Below are 25,004 nucleotides of genomic sequence, written 5' to 3'. Positions count from 1 at the left end.
CAGCACAAAACTATAACCTGAAAAACAACAGGGAATAAAACCCTGAGTATGGAATTACTCAGCAAGACTTACCCGACTAAAGAAAAGACTCTCAAGGGTATGCTGGCTAGAGGGATTCAAGGTATGGCTTATCAGGAATCAAAGACTCTATTTTGCAGAAGAGCTTACTAGTAGTAAATCCTTATGCCAAAATTTTACTTCACAAGTTTAGTATTTTTCCTGAATCTAGATTTGCCTAATCTAGAGCATCCACTTGTCCTGGTCTAGCTTTCTTTTAGCCAATTCATATTTCACTTGTCAACTACGATGAGTGGTCGGAGGGTAGAGTCTCCATGACCGAGGAGCAACGACGATTCGAACCGATTATACCCAGCTGGGGATCCCTAACCACACGACATATGTAGCACTTAATCCTTGCATATGTCAACCGTTCCCACAGATCCTCCACAACGTGAACCGGTCTGCGCTACCCGGGAGCACAGTACTCCTCCATCCAGCCTCTAGCCAGGAGGGTACACGCTACTCCCACCATCTCCCACGCCCAGTGCGCGGTTGTCTTTTCACGTATGGAATAGCCGGGTTCAGGCTTACCGGAGCATGTGGCTAGTTGCAAGGTCTCCACCACAACAGGCCTACATCGAACGGTCCTTAATCGACACAGACGGGCGACCACGTCCGCTCAGCGTCTGGTCTAGATGTATTCAAACCATTTTCCCATTTTTGGTAACCGACAGGGGTACTCTTTTCCAAATGATGAACCCACTCCGGCCGAAGTGGAATCATCATCATAAGTTTGCTTTGATTTTTGAAACAAAAGGCCCATAACCAATGTTCCACAATCATTCTTTTTGAAAACAAATGATTTTTTAGTTTCTAAGCAGGGCTAAGCATTATCAGTTCTTTTTGTAAAACCGAGATTAAGGAGTTTCCAAGGAATGGTAATGCATCAATTGTTTATCACACAACTCCTATCACCTAATGCATCAGATAAGGTGAAAAAGCATTTAAAACACAAGGAAGGGGCAAATGCACCGGGGCTTGCCTGGGTAACACTAAGTTAGTGTTTGTTAGACGATGTCCACTTGATGACCATCCTTTGTCTTGGCATTCATCAGATTATCCATATTCAGGTTCGTCCGACTGACGACGTCGTCTTGCGGAGATGTCCAATCTCTGCATTATCCTGGGTCGACTTGGGGTCGTCTTCCACATTACGCGATCAACGATCGTACCTAATTGAAATGCACGATGCACATAAATGCATATTAACAGAAATAGCACAAATCTAAATAGTGCTATACGATAGCGCATTAAACACCTAGTGGCGAGGCGTTGTACAATTTTATACTAAAACACTAGTTATCGATGTACGACTGAGCGCAATAAGTACGCTTCTCTAGATTAACTGAATCTAACGCAAACATCATGAAATAACAAACAATACATATTTAATATAATTAGCCTAAACACAACTTATCAGCTAATTAATTAGAACACTAAACCTATCCTACTCATCACCTACACATCTCATATGTATACATTTATATAAACCAATACACTATATACGATGAAGCATTTTAATAAACAATTAATACAACCACAACGCACAGTTACTACCGTCCAGAGAACTGACGCAACTAATATAACTAATTAATCCAAGCCTTGAACTAATAATAAAAACTAGCGAACCAGTGTACTATTACTAGTCGATACAAAATTCGTGAGAACAGCGATGATTTCAGTTCATACTATCCATCAAACATTAAGCACGCGATGAACAACGTCCTTCCCGTCATCGCCCAACAACTAGAATTTCACTTCTATCATCGACTCCCTAATATCACACACCCTAACGACATATAACGAATCTAGCCATAATTACCAAGTGCACACCTCGCATTACTAGAATTTCTAACTTAATCGTATACGTATACGAAGTGTCTTATTTTACGATCATAAAACCGATAATAAAAATAGTGAATCGGCTCACCACATCACAACTCGATTTGGTAGTTGCCTGACGACGGCCTTCAGCTGAAGTCCTCGATCGCACATCTGACGAGCGTGACCGATGAGCTAAGGCTGAGGCGAAGCTTGACGACAAGATCGAATAGGGGATGGTGAGCAATAGGCAGCGACCAAAGACCGAAGCACATAGCATGGCGGACATACTTAGCCACGGCGAGGCCGACTGATGAGGGAGAACAAGAAACACGACGGTGAGTCGATGAGCTGAAGATTGGGAGCGACAGCCGGTGAGGAGCAGGAAGGTTGGGCGACCAAGCGCCGTCTCCCGCGGCGAGCACCGACGAGCAACAGGGCATGGCCATGGATGGAGGAGCTGGAGCGCCGGCAGAGGGCAGAGATGGAGCAGGGAACTCGACCAGGAAAGGGACTCGGAACCGGGCGCGGCGGCTGGACGCAGGGCGAGCCATGGAGATGGGCGCCGAGCTCCATGGATGCAGGGAGGAGGGAGGAGCTCACAGGCTGGCTGGGGATGGAGGAGGAGAAATCCACGCGCGCCATAGAAGGGCTTCGACAGGGACAGGGCGCTGCTGGGAAATGGAGGGAGAGAAGCAAGGGGACAGCTAGGCTCTTGGCCGACCGGAGTTGGAGGAGGAAGTCGCGGCCTGAACACCGGCGAGCCAGGCGCGACCATGGCTGGGGAAGAGGAACAGCAGGCGATTTGGAGCGCGGCGTGCTTGAAGATGGAGCAGAGGAAGCAGTGCAGAGAAGGAACGCGGGGCGTAGGGAGAGAGAAACGGGCGTGGAGGAGCTGCGCGACGACGATGACGACGACCGACGGCAGCCGCGACCAGATAAAGCTCCCGCGCGCGTAAGTGATAAGGAAGAAGGAGACTTAGAGCGGTGGGATTTTTCAGGCTGAAGGAAGTGGCAGAGATAAGCCTCACGGTAAAGGAAAAAAAATAGGGAGAGAGAGGACGGCACCAGATTTTTCTTTTGGGATTTTCTTTTCTCCTTTTCTCCATTTTTTTATACCGAAAATCATAGATATTTAAGATCCGAACCTTTCTTAGCGACCTATACGGGGTAGACAGTAATCGTGACATGATTTTAATTTGGCGAATACCTTAGACTCAAATGAATTTGCACCTGTTATTTATATCCAAAGTTTTGGATCGGGCGAGACGTCGTCAGAACAAATCTGAACGGTGTGAACAACCGTATTTCAGACGGTGTTCAATTTGATTTGAAAGACACCTGATTCCACGTAAACAGATAATTTATGTAGAGAATTGAATCTCAATTATAAATTCTCAGACGCGATTTTCTCGGTTGACGAGTGGAGACAGAATTATTTGCGCCGAAAACCTTAGTCGACGAATTCTATTTAATTGGACCGAGATAAATCGTCCGAGTGGGTCGAGCTTCCGAATTTCGTATTCGCGTGAGCGGTGAATTTTAAATAATCACCGGACGCACCAATTTTCAGAACAAATATGTCCCGAACAGCACGAAAATTTAGGACGAGTCCAGATAGATAAAAATAAAAACGACGTCACACTCACGACAGATAAAACAGATGTGATATTAAAATCGCGATAGTCGAAAATAATTAGAGTTTAGCATCTGTTTTATCCACTGATATTACATGCTTAAATCCGTACCCGTTGTCGAGCGGAATATAAACACCTAGGGTGTTACAGCCCTCCCCCCTTAAAAGAATCTCGTCCCGAGATTCGGAGCGAAAGACTTCTAAGGGTACAGAAGCATATACCCATGTCCATATCAGCGGTAATCGTGAGACAGTTCCAAACATGGGCGAGTGTCTCAGGATGTCGTTTTTCTAGTGGAAATAACATGCATCGCCTTAGGCTAATTTAGAAATGTCCACCAATAGAGATGATGTCTGCCAGAAGAACACATAAGGTTCCATGTGCACAGTTTACTTTTTCTAATGACACTGTACTATCTGAGTCTATTGAGCGAGCGGTGAATACATGATTTTACCCAAACAGAACCAGATGCACCATCTTGGGTAAAACACACCGAAGGAGGTTTACCAACAAGTGGTTACAATAAGTTCATAGCACACGAGATGGGTGTGAATGTCTAATAACATCACAGTTAACTCGTGTTAGCTAGAGAATCCAAGTCCCCAAAAGGTGATATAGATTCGAGAAAATCACCAGCGGAGGGACCTGTAGATGCGGACTTCGCAACTAGTCCATTTTATCGAGCACTAGGCATGGCTCGACTTGATCACATATGCTGGGAAAGCACACGTGAGGTGATCGAGGCATGACTAGGACGATGAATAGGTGGTCATTCGTCGAATTAACTTGGTTTTTATGAGTACTTTCTCAAGATGGTTTGTGCCAAAGTGAGTTTAGATAACTCGACAAATCGATCTCCAACTCAACCTTTGTTCATTGGGCAGTTACAAGTTAGTTAAAACCAACTTGTTGAACTACTTTTGACATTGGGCATGTCTTCTCAGTACCATCGGTAAGCCAAGGGTTGAGAGTTCATTCTTGTTAACAGTTGATCATGCATTTGGGTAGAAATCCATTTGGTCTGGTTGTTCATCTATTTCTTCTATACAAGATGAACCGACTTGGTTAGGGAATACATGGATTGAATAAAAGAGCGAATGAACAAACTCCTGCATTTCAGTGGCAGGGGAAGCAGATCTCTATTTTGAGAGCTAATCAGTTGTTTTCCAACACTAAAAAGCTCCAAGCCTTCACCTTTACACAAAGGACGTAAAGGGAACTTGTATGAGTAGTCACTACCAAGATCAAAAGGAAAGAGACCACACATGAAAGTGGTATGCTCTTTTTATCCAACAGAGATGATAGATGTTGCTTGATCATTTGACAAACAACATAGAAATTGTTTCAAGGGAGGAGTCCACGGAAGATCACACATCAGTGTAGTTCCACAATGGATTATGACCAGAGACCTTGATACCAGCATCCGACAAGTAGCACAATCCTGTGTGCGCATTCACAGGAGGCTCTCAATTTCGCTGCGGCACCATGAGTCCTTAATCATGACACCATTACCGAACAGTACCAATAATGGATCTCACATGTTAAAACTAGATTGTGCCAAGATAACACATTGATATAGTCTCATAATGGATTACAACTACTAACCGTGATACCAGCGCGTGCCAAGTAGCACAACCATGTGTGCGCACACACAGAAGGCCCTCGGTTTCGTCGCGGCATCGTCAGTTTTAGTCATAACGCCATTACCAGACATAACCAATAAAAAATCTCACAAGACACAAATGGACTGAGTCAGGATGACAATATACAAAGAGATACTCCACCTGTAAAAATAATTACAAGTAGAGAGATAAATAGAGCATGGCCCGATGAAATAAACAAGGTATGGCCATAACCTAAACTTGATGAAAGAAGTACGATGGAAGACTGTTATTTCAGCCCAAACATATTTCTATGCCCATCGCAAAAATTACAAGGTCAAGGATTAATATCTATTAGATACGGAGGGAAAACAATCATAAGATTAAGTTGGTATGCCTTTGATAGATATGGGGAAACCAAAGGCATCAAACTCAAGAAAATGATCTGACATATCTTTCCTAGGTTAGGTTGATAAAATAACGACATGGCTTCCAAGAAGATTCAAAGTAGGATAGAAACATCAGCTTGCACCAATCGAGCAAAGGCATAATTTAGGATGGGAAGATGACTACAAAAGAGTCACGAATTATTGTCTAGCACACGGACTCAAGATCCTTATTTGAAGTCCGAGTGCATCTTAGGTCCAGTAAAGAGATTATCTAAGCGTTCATTTGCATGGGCTTGGTCATGGAGTGATAATGGAAAATTCAAATTTGGGTCTCGGTTCACTAATTAAGAACATAGCCTAGTTTTCGGTTTAGGCAATCAAGTCACCAACAGTCTATCGGCACATCCATACAAGAGCAAACACGTATAACACCTAAATAGATTACCTAAAGAACGGAGGACAACTATTTCATCGAAGTTCATAATACAACATTACACCACATTATCTACAATCACCGGTTACTGGAATAAGGATAAGAGAAGCATTTTGGATATATAGGTGACAAACAAGATGAAACAATCAGGATGCATGCTCGTCTTATTCGTCCTCACTGATTTTGCCAACATAATGTGGCATTAGCGTTCTATATCGGTGGCATACTTACGACTCTCACGGTATTTTGCTAGTCGTCAACTACACATACGTTTTCGAGGTTAGTGTACCTGCAGAAAATTTCATCACAGCCCAATTTCCCAATGATGCAATTCACACATGACAGTTTACCACAGTTTATACTCCATATATTTCTATATGGAGGCCAGCTCATCATTAAGCGCCGAGCCACGCATAGGCGCCGTTGCCACACTTTAACCACAAGGTAACTCATTATGGTAACTCACCTTCTTACCTGAGCGTAGGTGCGTCGTTGCGAGTACAATACATTTCTCAATATTCCCATGTCTGTATACCCATACACATCCATGGGGTACTGAATTCCTGAAAAAGTAAATACTCCACATCGCAGCCCTCATATATACATATGTAAAACATGTATATAATCAAGTGCCACAATTAAGCACTTCCCTAGACCGACGTTTGTTCGGTCATGCTCTCACATCTCACCTTACCTTGAGCGTCGATCCATTCAAAACTGAATGGCCTCAAAAATAACAATACACATGTATGCAATACCCCCGGTTGTGGGTTAGTGGTTTTAAACTAAGCCACCTAATAGTCCTTAATTTAGGGCTTAACAGAGGATGTCGCTAGCATTATAGTTTTTCAAAACTGTTTTTCAAAGCCAAACAATGTGTTTAGTTGAAAATAGGTTTTTCGAAACCAAAACTTTTGTTTTGAAAATACGTATGTGACCGTATATACTTAATCTTGCTCTGATACCAGATGTGGCAGAACCTCCCAAGTTATTGGGCCCACATGCACCCACCCTTGTCTCAAAGACCTCAGACGGCAATGCATGTGCACCAAATAACTTAACAGGATCCGTCCGAGTGCCCCAAGGACCTCGGATAAACCACTAACAACCAGGACCGCAGGATAAAGTAAATACAAATCACACACCAATAATTTTGAAGCGGAAATCTTATTATCAACTTTTTACATTATATTTATCGGAGTGATTACAAAAGTATAAGTTTGAAATATATGCTAGCTCAAGTGACCATCCTCAATAAGAAGTATAGAAGAATTACTTAGACTTATAAGAAGGCCGAGCCCACCGGCACTTAACACCATCAATAGCAGCACAAAACTATAACCTGAAAAACAACAGGGAATAAAACCCTGAGTATGGAATTACTCAGCAAGACTTACCCGACTAAAGAAAAGACTCTCAAGGGTATGCTGGCTAGAGGGATTCAAGGTATGGCTTATCAGGAATCAAAGACTCTATTTTGCAGAAGAGCTTACTAGTAGTAAATCCTTATGCCAAAATTTTACTTCACAAGTTTAGTATTTTTCCTGAATCTAGATTTGCCTAATCTAGAGCATCCACTTGTCCTGATCTAGCTTTCTTTTAGCCAATTCATATTTCACTTGTCAACTACGATGAGTGGTCGGAGGGTAGAGTCTCCATGACCGAGGAGCAACGACGATTCGAACCGATTATACCCAGCTGGGGATCCCTAACCACACGACATATGTAGCACTTAATCCTTGCATATGTCAACCGTTCCCACAGATCCTCCACAACGTGAACCGGTCCGCGCTACCCGGGAGCACAGTACTCCTCCATCCAGCCTCTAGCCAGGAGGGTACACGCTACTCCCACCATCTCCCACGCCCAGTGCGCGGTTGTCTTTTCACGTATGGAATAGCCGGGTTCAGGCTTACCGGAGCATATGGCTAGTTGCAAGGTCTCCACCACAACAGGCCTACATCGAACGGTCCTTAATCGACACAGACGGGCGACCACGTCCGCTCAGCGTCTGGTCTAGATGTATTCAAACCATTTTCCCATTTTTGGTAACCGACAGGGGTACTCTTTTCCAAATGATGAACCCACTCCGGCCGAAGTGGAATCATCATCATAAGTTTGCTTTGATTTTTGAAACGAAAGGCCCATAACCAATGTTCCACAATCATTCTTTTTGAAAACAAATGATTTTTTAGTTTCTAAGCAGGGCTAAGCATTATCAGTTCTTTTTGTAAAACCGAGATTAAGGAGTTTCCAAGGAATGGTAATGCATCAATTGTTTATCACACAACTCCTATCACCTAATGCATCAGATAAGGTGAAAAAGCATTTAAAACACAAGGAAGGGGCAAATGCACCGGGGCTTGCCTGGGTAACACTAAGTTAGTGTTTGTTAGACGATGTCCACTTGACCATCCTTTGTCTTGGCATTCATCAGATTATCCATATTCAGGTTTGTCCGACTGACGACGTCGTCTTGCGGAGATGTCCAATCTCTGCATTATCCTGGGTCGACTTGGGGTCGTCTTCCACATTACGCGATCAACGATCGTACCTAATTGAAATGCACGATGCACATAAATGCATATTAACAGAAATAGCACAAATCTAAATAGTGCTATACGATAGCGCATTAAACACCTAGTGGCGAGGCGTTGTACAATTTTATACTAAAACACTAGTTATCGATGTACGACTGAGCGCAATAAGTACGCTTCTCTAGATTAACCGAATCTAACGCAAACATCATGAAATAACAAACAATACATATTTAATATAATTAGCCTAAACACAACTTATCAGCTAATTAATTAGAACACTAAACCTATCCTACTCATCACCTACACATCTCATATGTATACATTTATATAAACCAATACACTATATACGATGAAGCATTTTAATAAACAATTAATACAACCACAACGCACGGTTACTACCGTCCAGAGAACTGACGCAACTAATATAACTAATTAATCGAAGCCTTGAACTAATAATAAAAACTAGCGAACCAGTGTACTTTTACTAGTCGATACAAAATTCGTGAGAACAGCGATGATTTCAGTTCATACTATCCATCAAACATTAAGCACGCGATGAACAACGTCCTTCCCGTCATCGCCCAACAACTAGAATTTCACTTCTATCATCGACTCCCTAATATCACACACCCTAACGACATAATAACGAATCTAGCCATAATTACCAAGTGCACACCTCGCATTACTAGAATTTCTAACTTAATCGTATACGTATACGAAGTGTCTTATTTTACGATCATAAAACCGATAATAAAAATAGTGAATCGGCTCACCACATCACAACTCGATTTGGTAGTTGCCTGACGACGGCCTTCAGCTGAAGTCCTCGATCGCACATCTGACGAGCGTGACCGACGAGCTAAGGCTGAGGCGAAGCTTGACGACAAGATCGAATAGGGGATGGTGAGCAATAGGCAGCGACCAAAGACCGAAGCACATAGCATGGCGGACATACTTAGCCACGGCGAGGCCGACTGATGAGGGAGAACAAGAAACACGACGGTGAGTCGATGAGCTGAAGATTGGGAGCGACAGCCGGTGAGGAGCAGGAAGGTTGGGCGACCAAGCGCCGTCTCCCGCGGCGAGCACCGACGAGCAACATGGCATGGCCATGGATGGAGGAGCTGGAGCGCCGGCAGAGGGCAGAGATGGAGTAGGGAACTCGACCAGGAAAGGGACTCGGAACCGGGCGCGGCGGCTGGACGCAGGGCGAGCCATGGAGATGGGCGCCGAGCTCCATGGATGCAGGGAGGAGGGAGGAGCTCACAGGCTGGCTGGGGATGGAGGAGGAGAAATCCACGCGCGCCATAGAAGGGCTTCGACAGGGACAGGGCGCTGCTGGGAAATGGAGGGAGAGAAGCAAGGGGGCAGCTAGGCTCTTGGCCGACCGGAGTTGGAGGAGGAAGCCGCGGCCTGAACACCGGCGAGCCAGGCGCGGCCATGGCTGGGGAAGAGGAACAGCAGGCGATTTGGAGCGCGGCATGCTTGAAGATGGAGCAGAGGAAGCAGTGCAGAGAAGGAACGCGGGGCGTAGGGAGAGAGAAACGGGCGTGGAGGAGCTGCGCGACGACGATGACGACGACCGACGGCAGCCGCGACCAGATAAAGCTCCCGCGCGCGTAAGTGATAAGGAAGAAGGAGACTTAGAGCGGTGGGATTTTTCAGGCTGAAGGAAGCGGCAGAGATAAGCCTCACGGTAAAGGAAAAAAATAGGGAGAGAGAGGACGGCACCAGATTTTTCTTTTGGGATTTTCTTTTCTCCTTTTCTCCATTTTTTTATACCGAAAATCATAGATATTTAAGATCCCAACCTTTCTTAGCGACGTATACGGGGTATACAGTAATCGTGACATGATTTTAATTTGGCGAATACCTTAGACTCAAATGAATTTGCACCTGTTATTTATATCCAAAGTTTTGGATCGGGCGAGACGTCGTCAGAACAAATCCGAACGGTGTGAACAACCGTATTTAAGACGGTGTTCAATTTGATTTGAAAGACACCTGATTCCACGTAAACAGATAATTTATGTAGAGAATTGAATCTCAATTATAAATTCTCAGACGCGATTTTCTCGGTTGACGAGTGGAGACAGAATTATTTGCGCCGAAAACCTTAGTCGACGAATTCTATTTAATTGGACCGAGATAAATCGTCCGAGTGGGTCGAGCTTCCGAATTTCGTATTCGCGTGAGCGGTGAATTTTAAATAATCACCGGACGCACCAATTTTCAGAACAAATATGTCCCGAACAGCACGAAAATTTAGGACGAGTCCAAATAGATAAAAATAAAAACGACGTCACACTCACGACAGATGAAACAGATGTGATATTAAAATCGCGATAGTCGAAAATAATTAGAGTTTAGCATCTGTTTTATCCACTGATATTACATGCTTAAATCCGTACCCGTTGTCGAGCGGAATATAAACACCTAGGGTGTTACATTTACTCTCTTAGTTTGTCCACTTGTTTGAGGATGATAGGCCGAACTGTGGAGCAGTTTAGTACCCAGGGACTTATGTAACTCTTCCCAAAACTTGGATACAAATTGTGGTCCGTGGTCCGACACTATTGTTTTTGGAATTTCATGCAAACTGAGAATATGAGCAATATATATCTGGGCATAGGTGATGACCGGGTAAGATGTTTTGACCTGTAGAAAATGGGCTATTTTTGTAAGCCGATCAATTATAACCCATACAGAGTCAAAACCTTTGGCTGTTTTGGGCAATCCCACAATGAAGTCCATACTAATATCTTCCCAATTCTAGGTTGGGATGGGCAAAGATTGCAGTGGTCCAGCGGTCTTCATATGCACTGCCTTGACACGTCTACAGGTGTCACATCTTGCCACATAGCGTGCAATCTCAATCTTCATTTTGTCCACCAATAGTGTTGCTTTAAGTCTTGATACATCTTAGTACTTCCGGGATGAATGGAATATCGACTACGATGAGCTTCATCCAAAATTTGTTAGCGGACTACAGCATTTTAGGCACAACTATGCAATCATTGAACCATATTATTCCTTGGTCATCTTTTCTGAAGCAATTTGCTTTGCCGGCTTCTATTTTCTCATGAATATGTTTCATACCCTTGTTGGTTTTTTGGGCATCAATAATTCTCTGTAGAAGAACTGACTCAAGCTTTAATTGTGTCAAAGTTCTGTGTTGTATCATACCTAGGTTTAAGTTTTCCATTTCTTGACATAGTGTGGTGTCAGGGGTCCTTACTATAAGACAATGACAGGAAGCCTTTTGACCCAATGCATCTGCCACCACATTGGCTTTTCCTGGGTGATAGTGGATTTCTATGTCATAGTCTTTAATTAGCTCAAGCCATCTTCTCTGCCTCATGTTCAGTTCTAACTGGGTAAAGATATATTTCAGACTTTTATGATTTGTATATAAATGGCAAGTATTTCCTAGCAGATAATGACACCATATCTTAAGGGCATGAAAAATTGTAGCTAATTCCAAATCATGAGTCAGATAGTGCTCCTCATGCCGGCATAGTTGTCTTGAGGCATAAGCTATGACTCGGCCCTCCTGCATTAGGACACATCCGAGTCCACTACCTAATGTGTCACAATACACAACGAAAGGCTTTTCTATATCCGGTTGAGGCAATACCGGAGCAGTGGTTAATAAGACCTTTAGCTGCTCGAAGGCTTCAATGCATTTTGAGGACCAGTCAAACTTTGTATCATTCTTCAATAAACCCGTAATTAGTTTAACAATTTTGGAGAAATCTAGAATGAACCTGCGGTAATATCCAGCCAGTCTAAGGAAGCTTCAAACTTGATGTACTGTAGTTGGCGGTTTCCATTCTAGAATATCCTTGACTTTGCTAGGATCAACCGCAATTCTTTTTGCAGATAATATATGTCTAGAAATTGTATTTCCTCCAACCAGAACGCGCATTTGCTGAACTTGGCATACATCTGATGCTCCCTTAAGCGCGTTAGCACGATTCGTAAGTGCTTAGCATGCTCTTCTTCATTTTTGGAATAGATCAGGATGTCATCAATGAAGACCACCACAAATCTATCTAACTCGGGCATAAACACCGAGTTCATTAAGTATGTGAAGTGGGCTGGAGCGTTTGTCAATCCGAAAGACATAACCAAATATTCAAATAATTCATACCGCGTGGTGAATGCGGTCTTGGGTATATCTTCGAGTCAAATACGGATCTGATGATAACCTGACCTGAGGTCAATCTTGGAGAATACCCGAGCTCTAGTAAGTTGATCGAATAAGATATCGATCCGAGGAAGAGGGTACTTGTTCTTGATGGTGACCTCATTAAGGGGTCTATAGTCTATGCACATTCGTAATGTCTGATCCTTCTTCTTAACGAAAATTGTTGGACATCCCCATGGTGATGAACTAGGCCTAGTGAACCCCTTCTCAAGCAAGTCCTATAGTTGAGTCTTGGGTTATGCAATTCATTAGGTGGCATTCGGTACGATCTTCTAGAAATAGGAGCCATATTGGGCTTTAGTTCAATCACGAATTCCACATCCCTTTCCGGAGGCAACCCAGGCAAATCTTCAGGAAAGACATCCAGAAATTCACATGCCACCGGAATATCCTAGATTTCTTGTACGATAGCTTCATAAACTCGTCCAGATGGTTTGGTTGGGACAGCTACAAGGATGGACAATTGAATTTCTCCACGACCATGGCTCAATTTGATGGTACTTAAGTCTGTATTGATGATGGCCTTATGCTGGGCTAACCAATTCATGCCCAGGATTACATCTATGTCTTGACCTTTTAAAACAATCATGTTGGTAGGAAATTCCCATCCGGCTAACGTTACTGGTATGTGGAAGGCTACTTCCTTAGTAAATATCCGTCCCCAGGTGAGTGGATAATAAATCCTTCCCTTGATTCAGTGCAAGGAATGCAATGCTTTTCCACAAAATTCTTGCTTATGAAGGTATGCGATGCACCAGAGTCGAAGAGAATAACTGCTGGGTAATTGGCAACAAGGAACGTATCCATCATTATCGGCTCGCCTTCCGATGTTGTAGCTACTTGGGTATAATAAATCCGTCCAGTTTTCTTGAAATTCTTGCACATTGAAGTATTAGCTGTGTTCCCCTTTCCTTGATTGGGGTTCCTAGAATTCTGCTGGAAATTGGTTTTATTTTGCTTCGGGTATGGGCAGTCCTTGATGAAGTGTTCGGACTTTCCACAGTTGAAGCAACCAGTGGAAGAACTGGGAAGAGCAAGGAAATGAGTACCAGGGGCACTCGTCTAATTGGTAGGAGCGGGGGCAATAGTGGGACGAATAAAGATAGGCTGCTTGAATGGAAATGAAGGTGGGCGAGGCAAAGATTGATTTTGGTTAAAAGGTTGGATCACCATCCTGGTTCTCTTCTCAGGCCCTTGATTTGAACTTTCACCTCCAAACCCCTTGGATTTTCCATGTCCTACAGTTTTAGCTTCCACTGCCAGTGCCGTACTGACAGCCTTACTATAGGTGAGGTCCAAGCATATGTTGCCATTTTCCGCTGAAGCCTGTCATTGAGTCCCCTCATAAAATAATTCTTTTTCTTCAAGTCCGCATTTACTTGGTCAATAGCATACTGGGAGAGATGGTTGAATTTGTTGAGATACTGCATTACAGTATCTCCCCCTTGCTTTAACCGGATAAACTCTTCTTATTTCATATGGAGCACTCCCTCTGGAACATAATGCTCCTGGAACGCTATCTTGAATTCTTCCCAGGTAATCTGATGCCCAGCCGGTTGGATTGCTGAAAAATTTGCCCACCAAGTGCTGGCAGGCCCTCTTAGTTGTTGTGCAGCAAATAATGGCTTTTGTGTCTCCGTGCATCGAATCAATCCAAACTTCTATTCCATCACTCTTACCCACTCATCGGCTTCTAGAGGTTCTTCTGCTTTAATGAAGAGCGAGGGTCGAGTCTCAGAGAATTCCAAATATGTTGTTTCATGCGGTCCTTGAGGAGGAGCTCTCCCACCATGCTGTTGGAACTGATTGCCCACCATTTTGTGCAAGAAGCGCGTATTATCGACGGTGGCATTGACCAGGGCAGCGATAGCCTCGGCCAAAGTCGGTGGTACTGGTGGTGGGTTGGGAGTATCCTCCCTACCGCGGGAGGTCCCCGCACCATCATGTGTGCGAGTCCGTGATGGTATCTGAGACAAAGAAACATTTGGAAAAAATATAACATGCCAGCATACACCATCATATTACATTACCAAAATGTAATAATTATACAGATTCCAGTGTACAACTCGACTTCATTACTTATTTTACATAATTATAATATCTAAACTATACTATTCTAGTCTTCTTCATCCTTTGTTACTTCATTTCCTGTTGCAGGAGACCGTTTGTCAGCAAGGTTCATGGAAGGAGGGGGCCTAAAAAGGTCCAACTCCCCATTAGGTCCTTCATTTGCTGTTCCCGATGGTCTGGCTCCCATTGCAGCAACATCGGAAGGCACGTCCGGGTGCAGTCGAGCATACAATACATGTACTTCTTCATGTAAAGTATTACAATACACTTGCAGGCTTTCGAGGGACGCACTAAGCTCTGCCACACGAGCTAGAGCTTTTGCTTCGCGGTCCCAAGCGATCGAACGAGAGTTGACGGCCCAATCAATGGTTGAATCCCGTTCTGAAATCTCGTACTGTAAGCGGCTGAATTCAGCTGACAATTCCGCTATACGGTGACTGTCCTGCTCCCATGCCCTATTCCTGTGACGTAGCTCTGACCGAAGTTGTTCCACCCTGGCTTCCAGGTCTCCAATTGTGTCACACCCGGTTTTGGAAGGTAAACCGAATGTGAACCATGTACGTGCCAGGATCAGAACTCACGTACACAATGATTACATAATTGGACATCATCACACAATGCTCAAATTAAATAACAAAAAGGTACTTAATTACATCAAGATGTCCGAGACATCCATAGAGTCTAATACATATCCATAGGGTTCAACAATAATATCATAGTGTGGAGAAACGAAACATAGAAGATAAGCCTACACAGACAGCTGACTGGGGGTTTGCCACTAAAGTAAACTAGAACTCGTCGTAGTCCTGAAACTCCTCAAAGTCCTCCATGTTACCATCTTCACCTCCTGAGCACTGAGTACAGTGGGGACAACCTAGGGTGGGGTGGTTTGTAAAGCAAGGGTGAGTACACATCAACGTACTCAGCAAATGTCCTGTTTAGCTAAAGTGGACTAGCTATATGTGGAGTTAAGGTTAAGCAGTTGCTTTTAGTTGGTCAAGTTTTATTACTATGAGTAGAGCCAGATTTTAGTAATAAACCCAGTTATTACCCAGAAGCACTCCCTCCAAGAGAAAATACCAGAGATCAAAATTATAACCATCATTGCTAATCATCATCATAAAAGTAACTAAAGTTCTTCTAATCAAAGAGGATCCCAAGGCTGCTCTTAACCGTGAGCACGGCTGATATACTAGTTTCTAACACTCTGCAGAGGTTGCACACTTTACCCACAAGCCGTGATTCCCATTCTGCCCAGGGTTCTAGCCTCCCCATTGATCACTACCAAGGTGACCTAGCAGGGTCTCACTACGTAGCCTTTACAAAGATTTCCCAGAGGTCGTAGCCGCCCGTTAGGTTTCTCTAGTTTGACAAACACAGTACATCTCCCAAGAGAAAGGGTGACTAACAAAACCAAAACAAAGAACCCCTGCAGCCAGCCTCGGTAGAGCAAGTACTGTGCCCAGACCCCATTGACGGCCCTACGGCAAAGCCAACTACTCCTGTGGTTCCTCTAATTAATCAGCTAAGGGCGTCCCATTCCACCCTCATGGTTGCACTGTTATCCCGGGTTGTCACTCCCCAAACAGGTCCTTACGGAGAGGTACTCAGAAAATAGCCTGAGCCCCCCTAAAGTAATCACAGGAACCTCATCGGGATAACATCATCGTATCATAAAAGATCACATCACGTTCATTGATTAAGTTAAAGCAAAAGCATAAGCTAACCATGATTAACCCAAAAAGGTAAACAAGGGTAAGGTAAATAGAGACTAGTCAATCCTTAAGTTTCAATAATGTAATGCGGGAGAGTGAATTATGAAGTAAAGTAGGACAAGATAGGTCTGAGGACACTTGCCTTCACCAGGTTGTTGCTCAGAGGGATCTTCGGCAACACACTCAGGAACCACAAGCTGCTCGTTGTCTAAATAAAGTGAGCATACATTCAATACATTTGGAAGGTATTAATGAACATCACATCAAACATGTATAAACATTGGCACACAACTCAAAAAGGTGTAGTATTAAGTACTGGGGAATGATATCAATTTTTAAAATGGACTAATCCTAATTGGGGATTAATTACTCTCTATGTGTTGGAACATAGCTCAAAAAGGTTAAGTAGAAATTAAACAAAGAAAAGATTAAATTATAAGATGGACTACTCTCATTTAGGAATTTGATTATCGTTTAAGTGTTATCCATAATTACATACCTAATTCTATTTATGTCATTAAGACCTAAAGGTTAAACCAAAAATGAATTCATGTAATGCATAACACTAATCTCACAAGCTTAAATATACTTTAACTCCTAGGATTCTTCTTTTATTTATTTCATTAAATAAATAAATTAACATACACATTAATCCTATATTCTAAGTGTAAAAATAAAGTATACAGATTACAATTGGTCATATTTTATTTGAACAGAGAATAATTTTGTGAACATTTTGCAATTTAAACCACTAAATTTGGAGTTCATATGAAAAGATATGAAATAAACAAGTTTTAAAGTATGAAATATGAAATTAGGGCTAAATCTGTTATTAAATAAAAGTACAAGGGGCTATTCAAAAGAAACCAGGGACCTGTGCGCTAAAACAGAGGATGGCGGGTTGATTTCCTAAAACTAGAGGGGCTCTTAAGGGCAACTCACACGCGAAGGGGTATGGGGTAATCTCAGCCATCGGATCAGAGATCAACAGCCCAGATTAGATCGTATGGGCGCCGGCGCGCGGGCATGGCTGACTAGCTGGGCTAGGATGTCAGTGGGCCAGGGCAGGCTAACCAGCCGGGCCTAGAGGCAGAGACGCGGGGGAGGGGGAAGAGAGAGAGGCGGTCAGATCCAAATCGGAGGGCTAGGATTAGATCTACTCGGGTCAAGTCTAAACCATCCGATCTCGGACGGACGGCCAAGATCTAACGGCCAAGGGCTGACTTGGGCGCGGTGGCGCCGCTCCGTCCTGCGACGAGAGTTCGCCGGAGACAAGGAGGCTGGCCACGGTGGGGCAGAGAGAGGGAGAGTGGGCGCACGCGAGGAAACTAGCGCCGACAGGTCGGCCCCACGGTGCAGCGAGAGAGAGGGGGGAGTGAGCGCGCTCAGGCATGCGCCGACAGGCGGGGCCCGCCTGTCAGACACAAAGGGGCGCGCGAGGCTGGGCCTGCTTGGGCTAAATGGGCTGAAATGGCTTTTTCTATTTCCAGGGAATTTCTAATTGCTTTTCTATTTAATTTCTCTAGGGTTTTCAATTCAAATTGAAATCAAGTTTCAAATTCAAACCAAATCAAATATATGCAACAATTCAAAGAATATTTAGACTCAATATGATGCAACATTCCATGACTCATAGGTTTTGGGCAAAATAAAATAAATAATCCTTCACTAATACCACTAACTCTAATTAAAAGAAAAAGAGAGGGAGAAAACTAGAGAGAGAGGGAAGCCAGAGTGAGATAGAGAAGAGTAACACCTAAATTTGGATGATCCTAAGAAAGAAATTTTATACCCCTAAATTCAGGATGTTACAAACTGGGTCATTACTGCCACTACTACTTCCTTCGTGCCTAGAAGCTAACTGATGTTGTGGCACGCCAAAAGGTCCAGTAGATTTGCGTGCTGTTTTCCTAGTACATGCCATATCTTCATAAGAGGGGAAGATTTATTAGTATATTCTTAAACATGATGTATGCATAACCTGATAATTATGGAATCGACTTTCGTTGATCTCCAACTTTCTATATATTGCACTCTGTTACCCAACTATACTAGATAAGGGACTACCAGAAAGTGGTAAGGTAAGAATGAAAGAATATGTCTAGGTAAGTGTTTAAAAATTCTTTTGAAGTACTACATAATATCTGAAGAGATGGGTTTCGCTCCGATACCAACTGTGACGGAACCTCCCAAGGTATTAGGCCTACCTATAGTTGTCCTTGTCCAGGGGACCTTGGACAACCCTATAGATGCACATAATCACTTGACAAGTTCGGTAACTATATCCTCATCATTACGCCCAAGAGCGCTTCACACATCACGCAGATATTACATCACATCGGAGGAAAGAATTAGCGAAAGCAAATTACAATAATTTAATTTACATATATGGAGAGAGAGTATTATTATTACAATATCAGGGTATTATGATTGCATAAAGTATTATAATAGACCAGGGAGGCAAAACACCCTCCCGCACAAAAGTTTATTGATTTCAAAGTGGGAGGCAAACGTCCTCCCGTGACCACCTTCACTGCTGGGGCTCTTCCTTGGGTACCACCTTTGAACAGAAACAGCAGAACTCCGCTGCTTCCTCTCCTACAACAACATGGGTTCGAAAACCCTGAGTACGAAGTGTACTTTCGCAAGTCTTACCCAACAAAGGAAAAAGACTCTCAAGGATATGCTGGCTTGAGGGAGTCAAGGTAAGGCTATTCAAGAATCAAAGACTCTATTTGCAAAAATGCTTACTAATAGTGGATCCTTAAAAATCCAGTTTTATTGTTAAGTTAAGTCATTACCTGAATCTAGAGTTCTATCTATCCTAGTTCAAGCGCTTGGCCTACACTAGCCATCTTTTCATCATCCCTTTAGTTTACTGGATTGCTACGTGTAAGTTAGTGACCAAGTCTTAATGTCCGAGAAGAAACGGCGATCCGAATAGATTAATACTCAGCTAAGGATCTCCAATCACACGACATATGTAGCACTTAACCCTTGCATATGTCAACTCGCCACTGGGTTTCTCAAGACCAGACCGGGTTCACGCCAACCGAGAGCACAGATACACCACCGTCCAGCCTCTTGCCATGGAGGGTACACGCTACTCTTGCCATCTCTCCACTCCCATTGTGTGTTGGCCTTTCTGGTATTGGTCTGCCCGAGGCAAAGCTTACCCATGATGAGGCATGTGACCAGTTAAAAGGTCCTCGATCATCAGGCCTACATCGACACGGTCCTTAATCGACTCAGACGGAGACACTACACTGAGACTCTCTTCTCGTGCATGTCACCCGCCCGGTCTCAACTTTATCATTTAAAATCCCAAAGTTTAGTACCTAGCAGAGGTACATCTTTTCAGATGTTGAACCCATCACGACCATGATGGATCCACCATCTAGTTTTATTTTTGAAAACATCCCATTCCATCTGAAGCATCATCTTTTGTTAAAACAAAACATTTTTGTTTTCGAAAGCAAGACTAAGCAGCAGAAAACTTTTTAACAAAACAGGTAATCAAGGAAGGGTAAACAGTTCCAAGGAAGGAAATGCAGCAATTGGTTTAGCACCCAACTCCTTTCATCTAATGCATCATTCAAGTGATAAAGAGTTTAAAATCACAAGGAAAAGGTAAATGCATCGGGGCTTGCCTTGTGTTGTAGGGGATTCAGGATCTGTTCCATAGATATCGAAATAAAAACAGTTCCCGACAGGTGGAGTCTTAGTTGGTGGTGCAGTCTCTTCTTCTTCGACACTCACTTCTTCTTCGTTTTCTATACATAACCATATATATACATGAATTCTCATGTGATGCTATGAATATGTAGTTAAAATAGAGATACATCAAGTTGTATTTTTAATACAACTTTCCTTCACGGTACACTAGGGAAACTAGGGTTTTCTGAGTCAGTATTCCACTAGAATAAGGCAAATATTACCTAGAAAGTTAGGGTTTTGGGTTTGCGGATCAAACAATGTCCAAAACATGTCAAACTTCACCCAAGGGCTCTAATTATCAAATTAAGCTTACCCAAAAAGTTCTATGATTTTTGGAGCTATCCAATAATTTCTAAAATTCCAAAAGACTAGGTTTAGGCCTTCTTAAATACTAAATAATTCATGGTTGGGGCTAAAAATCTTGGAACTATTTTTATTAAATACTAGAGGAATTTAGGAGTCTAGTAAAATTGGACCCATAATTTTATCATTTTTAGAGAATTTTCTATAAATTCCCTAAGCCTGGCAGAAAAAGAAAAAGAAAAGGAATGAATAGTAATGGGCTCAAACCAGCCCGATTGGGCCCACGAACAGGGAAACGCGCCCGCGCGCGCGCCCGCGATGTCGTCTTTGCACATAGGACTCCGGCTATTTGAATAACTGGTTAAGAACCCTTCTCACTATTTACTTGTGTCTCTAACATTCATAGTTAGGCCCTCGAAGTTCTATTTATTCAATTTTTAGTGCCAGTAACACCAGGGGTGTTACATTTATCTCTATACACTTTGTCATTATATGTGATGTTCTTCTTTGGCGCACATATAAGATGCACCCGGCTTTATCCCTTAAATCCAGGTGTGACAAAGACAACGCGATCAACTTCAACCAATAAGATCAAAGTGGCGCAGCGGAAGCGTCTGTGGATCCTCAAGATTTATATCAATTGGTCTCGAGCACCTGAAGGTCAAGCAACAAGTCCGCAAGTTAAATTTGCCAGAGTCAAAGTTGAGTTATAAGAAGCTATGAGAAATCAATGAACCAATCTCATTTTCTTGCTAGCCTCTTCTTGAATCTCGAGAGCGAGATTCTGTAAAGGGGGTTAGATTTGTAACACCCTGAATTTGTGGGTATAAATTTTCTTCTCCAATATTCAACAAATTCAGGCATTACTCTTTTTTTTCTCTTCTAGTTTCATTCATTCCTCCTATTTTCAAAGCAATATAGAGACTGGTGTCCGTATCGCGTGTAACCAATACCTAAGTTGATATTGTTGTTGCATCATGCCGGAGCATATTTATTTTCTCTGATGTTGTGCCTAGGCGTGCGTTCGTTTAGTTTGGTGTTCGATTCGCGGGATGATCTTGATTAGAAGCAGGCGAGAGCGATTAGAGGGTAGTCGGCTCGGCTCGCGGCCTAGCCCGACCCGCGGCGCGACCCAACCCGGTCCTAGGCGCACACCTAGGTGCCCCCCACCTACCCTATGTGCGCCCCTCCCCCCTCATTCTCTCTTTCCCGCACAGTAACCTCCCTCTCCCTCTCTTCCACCTCTCTCCACCTCTCTCCTTGCCCTAGGTTGGATCCCGGTGAGCGGTTGTTGTCGTCCCTCTCCTCCCTCCCCTCTCTCTCTCCTTCCCTAGTCGATCCCCTCCCCATGCAGCCCCTCGGGTGCGGTCCCTGCCCGGTGGCGTGACTCAGCGCATGCTCGGCGCAGACATGGCCCCAGCGCGCGCGGTCCTGGTGGTGCGGCTTTGGGCATGGCCTGCGCGTGGCCTGGCGCGGCCGGCCGTGGGTCGGTGCGGTGTCACACCCAGTTCTGGGGGCAAAACCGAATGCATAGTATATGTGTGCCAGGATCCATTTTCCACACATATGTTGACGTCACAAGTGTAATATATCAAAAAACAATGCAATAAAGACGTAAAGAGAGTAGAATAACTTTATTACATCATCCAGACATAAGTATCTTAAACAGTATCATTAAAGTATAGCAGAAATAACATGGGTAGTCTCCCACAGGAAGATGACCGGCGCATCGGTAGACTCAGTATTCATCAAAATCTCCATCAAAGTCTTCTTCATCACCCTTTGATCAAAATATTAGCAAGGGTGAGCTCACTTATGGTCGGGGCTCAGCAAGTGGGGGAAATTATGCAAGTTTAACAAGGTAAGGCTAAGGTTAAGCGGTAAGCATTTTAGTTGGTCAATATTTTATTAGGAACACCTGTCTTACTAATAAGTGTATCCCAAATATCCCAATTAATCAAAGGCATAAGATTACATCAAAAACACTTAAGTGAAATCACTTAAGCAAACCATTTGTGAATCATCGAATCACGATTTATTCTCCATCTTTATGTTCAGTTATCATGTGAGGGTCCAGGTTGCTCTTAACCGTGAGCACGACTGACATATCAGTTTTATACTCTGCAGAGGTGGTACAACTTTACCCACAAGCCATGTATCCCATCTAGCCTGGGTTGTATAGACCCTTAAACACTGCCGAGGTGAATGGCTAGGGATCCACTATGAGGTTTTCACAAAATACACTTATTACAAAGTAACCTGCTAAGGTTTCTAAGTCGGTGTGGAGGCCCTCTGGGCGAGGTACCTTAGCCAAGAATACGTCCTCATGTTAATGTGAGCTGCCACCACTGCCGCTCCCCCTCTTGCCCATATTTCAGGTAAGGTTGCTAGGTACTAAGCGCATTAAGTTAATTACCAAAGCCAGAGCCATGATAGCACTCGTGGTTGCACTGTTATCCTAGGTGGTCACTCCATGTTCCATTTAATATGAAATAATCTTGTTTAACCATCGGATTAACATCATAATACAAATTTCATTTTGGGAACAATAGTATCGTTAAAGAGTGACATTATAATTATCAAGTTGAGCGGTAGCAAAAATGGCTAAGAATAGTATTTATCCCAGGGTAATCGAGGAATAGGATTGGTATTTCTAGGAAATCTTATTTAGACAAATCCCATCAAATTATGCAAATATTCAAAAAGTAAACATTATTATATGCATTATTTGGATACAAACAGAAATGCAGAGAGAATCCACTTGCCTTGCTCGAACGTGTCCTGTGGGTCGTCCTCAAACAAACTCGGATCCTCTACCACACAATCAGCTTCTAATAACGTCACACATCGCCATACAAAAAGAAAACATACACCAATAAATAAACATACACCATTACATAAACATGCACCATTACATAAACATACGCCATACAAATCACACTTATAAAAGAAATTATGGAAACACATGCTATACAAATTCATTTAAAATAACATAGGTATAATGCTAAAACAAAGTCTATGGAGCCAGATTAATTAGCTAATTAATTATTTCTACTGGATAGCATGTGGGTTTTTATTCTTTCTTTCTAAAAGGAAATTATAGTAGACATTACAATATTATTGAGAAGTTCCATAACCTTAATTTTAAGAGAACTAAATTGAACTACTGATTCAATTGTACTATTTAGCATATGATGTACATGGTCACAAAATATATTATTTCAATGGTAATAGAAACTTTACTATTTCTTAGCGAATAGTCAATATGCATATACTGCGCATGAACATATGAGTCTTGATTCTAAATCACACATTAAGAGCAAAGGTAATTATATATTTTATTTCTGGCTAAAAAATTTGATCTACCTTTTATTTGGAGAACTACGCTCGACCCAATCAAGCATAATTCGAATTGCATAACAGGAAATATAGGCATAAATAGAATTACAAACTAAAATTTGCTTATCAAATAATTGCAAAGCTAGTAACATAAACATCATTTTATTTGAACTCAAATACATATTTTTGAACTAGAGAAGTTGCTGCAGGGGATCTAAACACAATTAAACGTAGCCTGTTGGGGTAGATCGCAAAACTTGCTTCTTCTTCTACCTTCCACACAGGACGATGGCAGGCAGGGGGGATGGTCGGCGTTGGGTAGGAGCTCCGGTCGATGGTCGAGGTAGTGGGACACCGGCAGTGAAGATCGAAGGAACGGCACTCAGGCTTTGGCACTCCAGCGAGCGGTGCTCGATTTCCACGGCACAGGCGGAGAGGTTCTTGTGGAAGCAGTGTAATACTCAAATTGTAATGGAGGATAAAAGGAGGAATTGTCTCCTTTGAATATATGTGCATCTCCATTTATCATCACATGTGACTGGTCATGTTTAAAAATGAGTAAAACTTCACTACGACACAAATAAACCATTGCATCATTTTGGATTTTTGTTTGTGCATTAAAAGCAATAATAATATGAATAAAATGTAATGATAATGGGATGAGGATTTAAAGTAAACCCTAAATCGAAAATTGATTTGAAAATAGAAAAGGAAGATAGAGATATTATAAAATATAAAACAAAGTCTATAAAAATATAAACCCAACCATACGGGTATGATTAAAGTTTACCTTTAATTTGGGTACTAGATTCACACTCATATTTGAAGTTCAAATTGGGAATTGAAAAATAAAAAGAAAAGAAAACAGAAAACAGAAAAGATAAAAAGAAAAGAATAAAAAGCTACCTGGGCCGCAGAACACCAATCTAGCCCAATACCCAATTCCTTCTGCGCAGCCCATTATCTCCTCAGCGCCGCGTCACTGACACCCGGGCCCGCGCGTCAGCACACCGCCTCGTGCGCGCCTGGTGTCTTCGCTCTGACTGGAGTGCCCCACCTGCCAGTCACGCGTCATGCGCCACGCACCGCGCTGTTACACCGACCAGCGGGGCCCACTGGCCAGTCACACTCGCGTTCACATCTGTTCGATCATCGGCACACTGACCCAT

At 42.9% G+C, this 25,004-nt stretch overlaps 2 pseudogenes; both read right to left on the bottom strand.

The window, feature by feature from the left end:
* Window positions 1-1,000: 1,000 nt before the first annotated feature.
* LOC103635147 (uncharacterized) lies at window positions 1,001-3,749 on the bottom strand (annotated as a pseudogene).
* On the bottom strand, window positions 2,748-25,004 carry LOC103648850 (uncharacterized; annotated as a pseudogene).

This window comes from Zea mays, chromosome 2 (genome assembly GCF_902167145.1).
Source record: "Zea mays cultivar B73 chromosome 2, Zm-B73-REFERENCE-NAM-5.0, whole genome shotgun sequence".
Classification (NCBI taxonomy): Eukaryota; Viridiplantae; Streptophyta; class Magnoliopsida; order Poales; family Poaceae; genus Zea; species Zea mays.
This window is presented reverse-complemented; position numbering and strand designations above follow the sequence as displayed.